Source organism: Tupaia chinensis, unplaced genomic scaffold (assembly GCF_000334495.1).
Source record: "Tupaia chinensis unplaced genomic scaffold, TupChi_1.0 Scaffold000361_2, whole genome shotgun sequence".
NCBI lineage: Eukaryota > Metazoa > Chordata > Mammalia > Scandentia > Tupaiidae > Tupaia > Tupaia belangeri.
Window position 1 is genome coordinate 5,870,900 of NW_006159858.1, and position 11,887 is coordinate 5,882,786.

The 11,887-nt window shown below is 38.6% G+C and overlaps 1 pseudogene; it reads left to right on the forward strand.

Moving 5' to 3' along the window:
* Nucleotides 1-420: 420 nt before the first annotated feature.
* Nucleotides 421-1,642, forward strand: LOC102496278 (prohibitin pseudogene; annotated as a pseudogene).
* Nucleotides 1,643-11,887: the final 10,245 nt, after the last annotated feature.

An 11,887-nucleotide genomic window follows, 5' to 3' on the forward strand; every position in this document is an offset into this window, starting at 1 on the left:
GGATCTTGCTATGTTGCCCAGGCTGGTCTCAAACTTGGGATTCTCCTACTTCACCCTCCTGAGAGAGTACCTGGGATCAGAGGTGAATGCTACTGTGCCTGGTTCAAGATGTAAACAGAATTCTGAACAGAAACTCAGGTCAGCAGGTAGCATGGAGGCTAAGGCACTGGATCTCACATGGCTGAGTGGTTTGAGTCCCAGATCCTGCAGCTTGAAAAACACAAAGGGCACGTATGTGGAAACACTCAAAATCCCAAGAGATGAATGGAGAAGGAATTGTATCACCCAGGAAGGAGACTTCTCATTTTCTTTCTCTCTCTCCCAGGGGTGATTTCTCACTTTCCCTTTCTGTGTCTTTGACTAGCACATACACCCTATGAGAAAAACAAAAAGAATAGAAACTCAAAGTTGGGGGGGGGGGATCACTTTATTGGTAAATGCCACGTCTAGCATTTTTCTCTCCATCTTTGCATATCGTAGTGTTTTATTCCAGTACAAGTCAGGAATCCAATCACAGATGAGGCTGGGAAATTCATGTGGAGGTCAGAATGGAAGCAGGTGTGAGTAGGTCCAACAGAAGGAAGCATGGTCGCCAAAGTGAGTTCATTGGCAAGGTCCGCCCTGCCTTAGCTGTTGCAGGGGTGTGGTGAACTCTGCCTTATATAATGTGAATGCTGGGCAGAGTTGTCATCTTTGACCAAATCCATGGAGTACAGGACACTGTAGTAGAGAAAGGGACTCACTTTCTCATCCTGCTATTGGCCACGTAATGTGCCAGTCATCATTGGAAGCAAAGATTTACAGAATGTCAACATCACGCTGCGCATCCTTTTCCAGACGGTGGCCAGCCAGCTTCCTAGCATTTTCACCAGCATCGGTGAAGACTTTGACGAGTGTGTGCTGCCATCCATCACTACTGAGATCCCCAAGTCTGGGTGCCTTGCTTTGATGCTGGAGAACTAATCACCCAGGGGGAGCTGGTCTCCAGACAGGTGAGCGATGTCCTTACCAGAGCAAGCAGTAACCTTTGGACTCATTCTGGATGACGTGTCCTAGACGCATCCAAAAGGAGGTAACAGAAGTGGTGGAAGCCAAACTGGTGGCACAGCAGGAAACAGAGAGGGCCCGATTCATGGTGGAAAAGGCCGAGCAGCAGAAGGCAGCGGCCATCGTCTCTGCCAAGGGCAACTCCAAGGCAGCCGGACTCATCAAGCTATGCAAGCTGGAGGCCGTGGAGGACACTGCATAGCAGCTCTTGTGCTCTCAAAACATCATCTACCGCCTGGCGTGGGAGTCCGTGCTCTTCCAGCTGCCCCAGTGAGGCCGCCCTGCCCGTACCACTACTGGCCAGCTGGGCCACAGGGCCCATGGTTTTTGACACGACATCCATCTCCCTCTACCCCAGAAATCACTGTGACATTTCATGATTGGCTTAAAGTGAAGGAAATGAAAAAAAGAGAAATCTGATCATAGATGGAGCATTATTCCTGATGTTCGAACCAGATATAAATGAAGAGATAAATGATTTAAAGACCAAGAATTGCTTTGGATGAAAAGGATAGTTTAAAAAGTTACTGAAATTTTAGAAATGTGTTTGTTGGATGTTTAAACAGTACATGCTAAACATGTCCTAACAAGAAATTCCAAATAAGGGAGCAGCAGTTGGTGTAATGGCTATGTCGCTAAACTCCCAGGTAGTCGATCATGTTTTGAGTCCAGGACCCGGTAGCTTAAACTCATGCCGGGCATGTGTGCGTACGTGCCCAAGATCCTGAGAGGAGAAGGGAGGAGATGGGATTACAACATGGTCATCCCCTCTGACGGGTGATTTCTCACATTCTGTCTCTCTCTGTCTTTCTGGTGAGTGCACGCACCCTATAGGAAAACCCTCTCAAAAAAAAAAAAAAATTCAAATAAGCAACTCTTTCCGTTTTTATGACTTAATTTTGAATTACACCACTGCAAGGATCAGCTTAAGGAAATGGTCTGTACAAGATCTCCTTAGTCAAAAATATCTAGGACTAAACAAGGAATCAAGAAACCTGAAATTCTTGTCCTAATTCTGTTAATAACTAGCTCAAACTTTGATTAAATCTCTTTAATCGTCAGCCCTCATTTCCTTAATCAAAAAAAAAAAAGAACTGGTTGATATCAAAAGTTTCTTCCACCACTCCCAAACCATTCTTGTCTTAAGTTCTACTGTTTAATTACTGACTTCACTCTAAATCCCTTCCCATTCATCAGTCTTTTTCTTCCATCTCAATTCCAGAGGAAAGGTATCTGCTGCCAGCCCCTCTCTAGGCACACAGCTTAAGGTAAGGGAGGCTTAGAAAGCTGGCTGCCTGCATTCTCATAGCCTAAACTCCCAACCACAGATATCTATGCTCTGCCTTGGTACAAATGAAGTCTTAGCAGGAGTCTGGAATTTGTTCAGTGTGCTTTGACTTCTAATTTACTTAATACTACTTTTTTTTTTCTTCGTATTTTTACATTTGCTCTCAGAGTCTATTCATTTGTCCGAACAGTTAAAATGGTCATGGTTATAAACGAGAATTATATTTGACTTACTGTACAACACAATATGGACTCCAGGAAGTAGAAAGGCTAAAAGTGAGTAAATGAACAATACTCCTAGGGTGAGCTTGCTGCACACCTACTATCTATTTGAATTCAACTATTTTAAAAATTCACATCAATTTCATACTCTGCTCCATAATACAAATAAAAATAGAAAAAAATGCTTAAAATCACTTATCATTATGTAAAATGAAGGTTTCGGGATAACACTATCATATTTATTCTGTGGTTTTGCACTGGATCCCTCCCCAACCCTGTGTGCGTGCGTGTGCACACACACACATACACACACACTTTAAGGAATCTAGCTTGAAAAACAGGAAAGTAGATGGTATCAACATCATCCTATTATAATAAGGAAATTGAAGTTCAAAAACAGTCTGGGAAAGAGGAAAATTAAAAACATTTTATAGGCTACTTATAATTGTCTTTTTGGTTAACCTCTCAATAAGATTTACACAAAACTTAAAAACCTATACATCTGGTTAAATTGAAAAATAACTAATATAAAATTAAATTAAATAATTAAAAAAAATTAAAACCTATACACCCCTAACCTTTCTATAACACTACAGAAACCTTAACAATGCCTAACCACTGAGTCCTGAGTAATCGGTAGTTAAATATCAGATGTGTATCTTACCACATTAGGTTCAACTAATAATGGTTAGGCAACATCAAGTTTGGTGCTGTGTTTTTGTTTTTATTTTTTAATTGCCGGGGGCACATGTACTCACCGGAGCTAGAAAGAGTGACAGGGGATGGGCAGGAAGGGGTAGCGTGGTCATGCCACAATCCATTCTCCTTCATTTATCCACCCTGTCGGGATTTTGGTCACACACATGTACACATGCCCAGCATGGTTTTCAAGACACTAGGGCTGGGATTCAAACTATAGTCAACCATATGGGATCTGACCCTCCAAACCACTAGACTACAAAGGTGGCCCAGTGCCCTGTTTTTTTATTTTTATTTTTAAAATTTTTATTTGCCCGAGGGAATGTGCACTCATCCAAGAGAGACAGAAAGAGGGGAAAGGCAGAAAGTACCCTCCCCTGGGGTATGATCACACTGCAATCCCCCCTCTTCCATTTCTCCTGTTGGAATCCTAGGCATTCATTCACACAGACATACATAGCACGCCATTCAAGCCTTTGGGGCTATGACTCCAACTGTTTGGTCAGCCCTGTGGGATCCAGCTTCTCCAATCACTAGGCCATAGGGCCAACTCTGGATGCCCTATTTTTAATCATAGCTAAAAGGTTCATGTGATTGGCCTCATAGCCACAATACACAAAAAAAGAAAACATTCTGGTCAATATATCATTCCATAGGTGGCTAAACTGGCAGATACGGCAAAACTAGTTTCCTTTTTTCTACTGCTGTTCATATGCATTCCCAGTTAAAGAAAATTAGTATTTTGTTAAGAGCTGGAGCTCTCCAGTTATTAAACCATCTGAGTTAGAATCCCAACTCAAAGACTGAATAGTTAGGTGAACTTACCCATAAAGGAACAAAGATAAAAACTATAAACAACTTCTCACAAACCATATAACCAAGAGAGAAGAGTGAAACATCTAAAGTGTTAAGACAAAAAAATCACCAGCCTAGGATTCTGCACCCTGTAAAATTATCCTTCAAAAGTGAAGGAGAAATAAAGAATTTTTAGACAAAAATAAATAAATAAAATTGAAGAGGGATCTTGTGGCTTAGTAGACTTGTCTTGAAATGTTAAAAGAAGTTCATTAGACAGCAGTTAGCGTAATGGCTATGTTGCTGGACTCCTACGTAGTCGACCGCGGTTCGCATCCTGGACCTGGTGGCTTAAAACTCACGCGGGGCACGTGTGCGTGCGTGCCCAAGATCCCGAGAGGAGAATAGAGGAGAAGGGACTGCGGTGTGACCATCCCCCCTCGGGGGTGATTTCTCGCTTTCTGTCTCTATGTCTCTCTTTGTCTTTCTGGTAAATGCTCATGCCCTATAGCGAAAACCTCTCAAAAAAAAAAAACAAACAAAAAAAGAACAAACACCACACACACAAAAAAACCAAGTTCATTAGAGAGAAGTAAAATGATACAAACATTTAAAAAAAGAGCATTTAAAAATAAATAAGTGAAGGTAGAAACTGCCATTTTTCTTATTCTTAATTGATCTAACAAAATGCTTATTCAAAATAATAATGAACAGATTATGTACATAATAAATTATATACAGATCACATGTGTGCTTATATAACATATAAAAAGTGAAATGAGTGATAGCAATAATATGAGGGACAGAGGAGGAGTAATCAGGATTATTTTGCTATTATAAAGTAGTCACACAACATCTGTGAAGTGATATACTGTTATCTGAAAGTGGACTTAGTTTATATAAATATACTGCAAACTCTAGAGCAAACACTAAAAAAAGTTAAAAGAAAAAAAAGGCATATAACTGAGAAAGACTAAGAAAAGAGTGAAGGGCCAGCTAGTGGCATGGTGGTTAAGGTGGCTGGATCCCAGGTGGCTGACCACATGGTTTGTGTCCTGGACCCAATGGCCTGAAAAGCGTGCCAGGCATGCAGGCATGCGTGCGTGCATACCCAAAAATCCCAAGAGGAGAATGGAGAAGGGATGCAGCATGACTATACACCCTGGGGGATGTCGTCTCATCCCCACCCCCGACTCCTGTCTGTTCTTTTCTAGCAAGTGCATGTGCTCTAGAGAAAACTTAAAAAAAAAAAAAGAAAGAAAAGATTTTAAAAAAAAAGATTACAAAAAAAGAAGAAAGATGTATATACTAACAAAGACAAAATGAAATCACATGAAGTGCTAAATTAGGCCCAGCCCTGTAGTGCAGTGGTAAAGCACTGTACAGAGGGAGTCAAATCCTACATGGCCAACCTCAGATCAAATCCCAGCCTGGGTAACTTGACAAATATGCCAGGCATGTCTGTGCATGCCCAGGATCTTGACAGGATGAATAAATGGAGAGAAAAAATAGAATGCAGATAACCAACTCTGAAGGAAGGGTAGGTGGGGGGTGGGGGAAATGCCCTCTCTCACGTATGTATACACATCCTTCAGCCAATACAAACAAAAAAACCTTAATTAGGCCCAGACACAGTGGCATGTGCTTGTAAGACACTATTCCTTCGTAGGCTGAGGCCACTTGGGACGCCAGGTTTAGGTGCTTTCTCACTTTCTCTTTCTCTCTCTCTAGTGAATTAATAATAACAATAAATAAAATTAATTCTTTTTAAAAAGATCTTTCTCCTTTCCATTTGCACAAGTTGTCTCTCGTACTTGCAGTAAGCCCTGCTATAAAAAGACATGTTGTCATCTAGGCTTTGTTGTATCACTTATAGAGCACAGACAGAGTAGATTTAGCATAATTTCTAAGAGCTCTAGGATTTCTGGACTGATAAATGAGCAATGGCTTCAGCTTAAAGTTACCAGCTGTGTTAGCCCAACAAAACCCAGCCTGTACTTTAAAGCAGGGCACTGAGTTCTTCTCTCTGAGTTTGAGATAGCATCTTCTTCCAAAAGATGGCTGTTGCACCTACACTGACAATCTGTTGCTTGGCATATCCACCTTCATCAACTAGCTAGATCTTCTGGATAACTTGTGACAGCTTCTACATTTAACACTTGGTGCTTCACCATGCGGTTTCATGTTATGGAAATGGCTTCTTTCCTCAAATTTCATGAACCAACTATTGCTAACTTCCTATTTTTCTTCTGCCTCCTCATCTCTCAGCCTTCATAGAAATAAAGAGAGTTAGAGCCTTGTTCTGGATTAGGCTTTGGCTTAGAGAATGGTATGGTTGGTTTCATCTCCTATCCAGACCATATAAACTTTCTCCATATCAGCAATTAGACTGTTTCACATTATCATTCATATATTCACTGGAATAGCACTTTCAATTTCCTCCAATAACTTTTCCTTTACAGTTACAACCTGGCTAACTGACCCAAGAGGTTTAGCCTTCAGTTGGTCTCAACTTTTGATATGTCTTCTTTGCAGGGCTTAATCATTTCTAGCTTCAATGTAAAGTAAGAGAAACAGGACTCTTCCTTTCACTTGAATGTTTAAAGGCCACTGTCTCAATGTTATTGGTCTTAGGAGATAGGGAAGCCCAAAAAGAGCAAGAGAATGAGTGGTCAGTGGAGTAGTCCAAACATACACAACAATTAAGTTCATCAGTGTACATGGGTGTGGTTTGTGCTACCCTGAAACAAACACAAGGTAACATCAAAACTCCCGATCACAGATCACCATAATATAGACAATAAGTTAGTACTTGTTGGAAAAATGATACCATTAGACTTGCTTCACAGGGTTTCCAAAAACCTTCAATTTGTTAAAACAACAACAAAGACCACAATATCTGCAACACACAGAACAAAGGATGCCTGTAAAGTAACATATTACAACAGGCTGAAAAATCAAATATCACATAATCCTAATAAACGCAGAAAAAGCATATGAAAAGTCCAATACCAATTCATGATAAAATTTCTCAATAAACTAGAAATAGATGGAATCTACCTTAAGTTGATAACAAATGTCTACCAAAAAATACCCCAAAAAACAAAAAAATCAAAAAACTTATAGCTAACATTGTGCTTAATGGCTAGAAACATGAAGCTTCCCCAGTAAGATCAGAAACAAGGCCTAGATGCCCCCTCTTACACTTCATTTTCAACACTGTACTGAAAATACCAGTTAATGCAGTAAGACATGAAAAAGTAGAAATAAAACTATCTCTTTTTTTATTTTTTAAGAGGTTTTAAGACTTGGGATGTGTGCACTTGTTGGGGAGAGACGGAGGGAGAGAGAGGGACAGCAAGTGGGAAAATGAGAAATCACCCCTCCCCCAGGGGGATGGCTACACGGCAATCCCTTCTCCTCCATTCTCCTTTTGGGATCTTGGGCATGCATGCACACATGCCTGATGTGAGTTTCAAGCCGCCAGATCTGGGACTCCAACTGCAATCAGCTATGTGGGAGTCAGCGATGTAATTGCTACACTATCTGCTGACCCTGAAATAAAGCTATCTTTGATTTTGGATGACATTATCATCTATGATGAAAATCTAAAGGAGTCAACCAAATAATTCTGAATGAATAGTATTTGTAACAAAGCTGCAGAATATACAGTTAATGTGCAAGTCAATTACATTCCTATAAACTATCAGGGAACATGTAGATTTTGAAATTTAAAACAGGATACTAGGGCTGGCTCTATAGCATATGGCACAAAAGAAAAGTAAGCTTCTCAAGATAAGCAGGATCCTGCATCATGACCATGGTTTAAATCACTGGCTCGGTCAACGTGAAAGCATGCTGGGTACATGTGCAAGTGTGCAAGATTGGATGGGCTGGAAGAATGAAAGAAAAGGATCCCAGAGTGACTGGACCCTGTTGAAGGTGTTCCTCTCCCTCTTTCTCTTTTGTGCACATGCACAACTCTATCATTAATGAAGAAAAAGACAATACTATTCAGATTAGTACCATCACCTTCCTCCCAAATAAAATAGGTACAAATCTAAAACTATGTACAAGGTCTAAATGAGGAAAATTACAAAACTCTGATAAGCAAAGTAAAAGAACTAAATGAATGGATAAATAATCCATGTTCATGGACAGGAAGACTCAATATTGTCAAGATGTCAGTCCTTTTCAAATTGATCTATAGAGTCAATGCAATTTCAATCAAATTCTCAGAAAGTTATTTTGTAAATATTGACAAACTACTAAATATCTTCCAGTGGATAAGTGGATAGATACATGGTGGTACCTTCAGATAATGGAATATTATCCAGAGCTAAAAAAGAAAAGAGCTATAAAGTCATGATAAAACATGGAAAAACTGGGGCCAGCAGTTGGTGTGGTGGTTAAAGCGTTGGACTCTCACATGGCCAACCATGGTTTGAGTCCCAGAACTGGTAGCTTGCTTTCTCACTTTCCCTCTCATCTCTCCCTAGTGATCACACACACCCTGTGACAAATTCAAATAATAATGAATAAAATATTTAAATGGAAAAATTTAAATGGAATCTAAATTACTAAGTGAAAGAAGACAATCTGAAAAGGCTACATACAGAAAGATATTCTGGAAAATAAAAAAACTATGGAGATGATAAAAAGATCAGTGATTATCACGGGCTGGGACTGGGACAGAAGGGATGAATAGGAGGACAGGTAATTTTCAGCGCAGTGAAAATTTCTCTGTATTAAAATATAATGATGGATACAAGTCATTACACATTTGCTCAAACCCACAGGATATATAACACCAAGAATGAACCCTAATATAAAATAAACTACAGACTTAACACAATTATGAAGTACCAGTGTAGGTTCATCAACGATATCAAATGCATCACTCTGATGACGGGGCTGAGAACGGAGGAAGCTATGCATGTGTGGGACACAGAGTATATTGGAAATCTCTGCACCAGCCTCTCTATTTTGCTATGAACCTAAAATTGCCCTTAAAAAAAAAAAAAAGATATTGTTATTTAAGTATTAGGTCAGTTCCACAGCACAGATGTTAAGGGGGCTAGGTCCCATATGGCTGACCATCATTCAAATATCAGCTCAGCAACTTAAAAACACACAGGGCACAACTGCAAGCAAACCCAAAATCTTGATGAGGAGGAAAAATGATGGAAAAAGGGTTGTAACATGATATTCCACTAGGGAGGAGGTTTTCTCTCTCTCTCTCTCTCTCTATCTGATGAGCACACACATCTTCTGACAATATTTTTTAAAAAAAGGAAAAACAAATAATATTGACAGAATTCTGAGTTCGAGGAGAATTAACTCTGCTTATTTCACTAAAACAAAAACACTAATTTTTCAGCTAAGAATATCACTAATTATTATATCAGCTGGTATCATGGTAGTTAAGGTGGCTAGATCCTACATGGCCAACTATGCAGTTCGAGTCCTAGACCCTGCAGCTTGAAAACATGCTGGGTACATGTGCATATATTTCTAAAATCCCACCAACAGAATGGAGAAGGTGGTGTGGTCATCCTCCCAGAGAGTGAATTCTCTCTTTCTGTTCAGTACACATGCTCTGTAGGAATAAAAAGAAAAACACTTAAAAAAACATCTATAAAAGAAAATTACTCCTTGAAAAGAAATAACACATTAATTCAACAAACAATATTACTGTGAAATGGACACTGTGCTATTATGAGCACAGGAATATAGATAGCTATTTTGATTTTAAGGGTAGATATGGTCTCTTTTATCATGGAGCTTATGAAAATCTCAGAAAAAACTGAGCTTTTTGATACTTTTTATACTTTTTAAAAATCAATGTACTTACATGTAAAAAAATTTTTTTTTAAAAGATTTTTGTTATATGGCACATGCACTCCCCAGAGAGACAGAGAAAGAGAGCAAGAAATCACCTCCCAGAGTGGATGGCCATGCCACAATCCCTTCTTTTTCCTCTTGGGATCTTACGCACACATACACCCGGTGTGAGGTTTAAGCCACCAGGTTCAGGACTCAAACCGCAGTCAACTATATGAGAATCCAGTGATGTAACCATTTCGCCATCTGCTCGTCCCCATGTTAAAATATTTTAAATCTAAAATATTTTTCATTATACACACATGAGGGGTTGTTTGTTTTGTAAAAGAAGACAAATTATGTAAGACTGATATATTCAATAGTCCCAGAGTAAATAATTTCTACTCTTAAATCATAAGTAACTACAAAAATTTTTTTTAGTTTAATAAGAGATTTATTCCTTTAGTTCAACAACCTCTACACAGTCAAAATGTATGCTTTAAAACTTTTTGAGTAAAAAGGAATTTAGGATTCAAGAGGCTTTATGAACCTAATATGAATATTTTCTGGCAATTAACTAAGCCTTTTAAAAATCCTTAAGAAAACTAGAAGAAAAATTAACTCTGGAAAACGAGCAGTTAGATTTTGATATTAAACTATTACTTGCCACAATTTGAAAAGAACTGGGCAATTCTTCAGTATATACTTCACATTCAAATTGACCTAGGGAGCAGTAGCATATTTAAATGGAAAACATGATGCAAACAGAAATGCAACGCAATTGGGTGGTATGCTTCAAGTCAGGTGGGCACATAACAGACTGCTCAATTTTGTAGAACGGTAAGACTTTTGAGGGTAATTTGACCAGGGATGAGAAATAACTGCAGATAAAATGTAAACTTAAGACTGGAAACCAAAAGCTTGTATTGAATCCTACATGGCCAACTATGCAGTTCGAGTCCTAGACCCTGCAGCTTGAAAACATGCTGGGTACATGTGCATATATTTCTAAAATCCCACCAACAGAATGGAGAAGGTGGTGTGGTCATCCTCCCAGAGAGTGAATTCTCTCTTTCTGTTCAGTACACATGCTCTGTAGGAATAAAAAGAAAAACACTTAAAAAAACATCTATAAAAGAAAATTACTCCTTGAAAAGAAATAACACATTAATTCAACAAACAATATTACTGTGAAATGGACACTGTGCTATTATGAGCACAGGAATATAGATAGCTATTTTGATTTTAAGGGTAGATATGGTCTCTTTTATCATGGAGCTTATGAAAATCTCAGAAAAAACTGAGCTTTTTGATACTTTTTATACTTTTTAAAAATCAATGTACTTACATGTAAAAAAATTTTTTTTTAAAAGATTTTTGTTATATGGCACATGCACTCCCCAGAGAGACAGAGAAAGAGAGCAAGAAATCACCTCCCAGAGTGGATGGCCATGCCACAATCCCTTCTTTTTCCTCTTGGGATCTTACGCACACATACACCCGGTGTGAGGTTTAAGCCACCAGGTTCAGGACTCAAACCGCAGTCAACTATATGAGAATCCAGTGATGTAACCATTTCGCCATCTGCTCGTCCCCATGTTAAAATATTTTAAATCTAAAATATTTTTCATTATACACACATGAGGGGTTGTTTGTTTTGTAAAAGAAGACAAATTATGTAAGACTGATATATTCAATAGTCCCAGAGTAAATAATTTCTACTCTTAAATCATAAGTAACTACAAAAATTTTTTTTAGTTTAATAAGAGATTTATTCCTTTAGTTCAACAACCTCTACACAGTCAAAATGTATGCTTTAAAACTTTTTGAGTAAAAAGGAATTTAGGATTCAAGAGGCTTTATGAACCTAATATGAATATTTTCTGGCAATTAACTAAGCCTTTTAAAAATCCTTAAGAAAACTAGAAGAAAAATTAACTCTGGAAAACGAGCAGTTAGATTTTGATATTAAACTATTACTTGCCACAATTTGAAAAGAACTGGGCAATTCTTC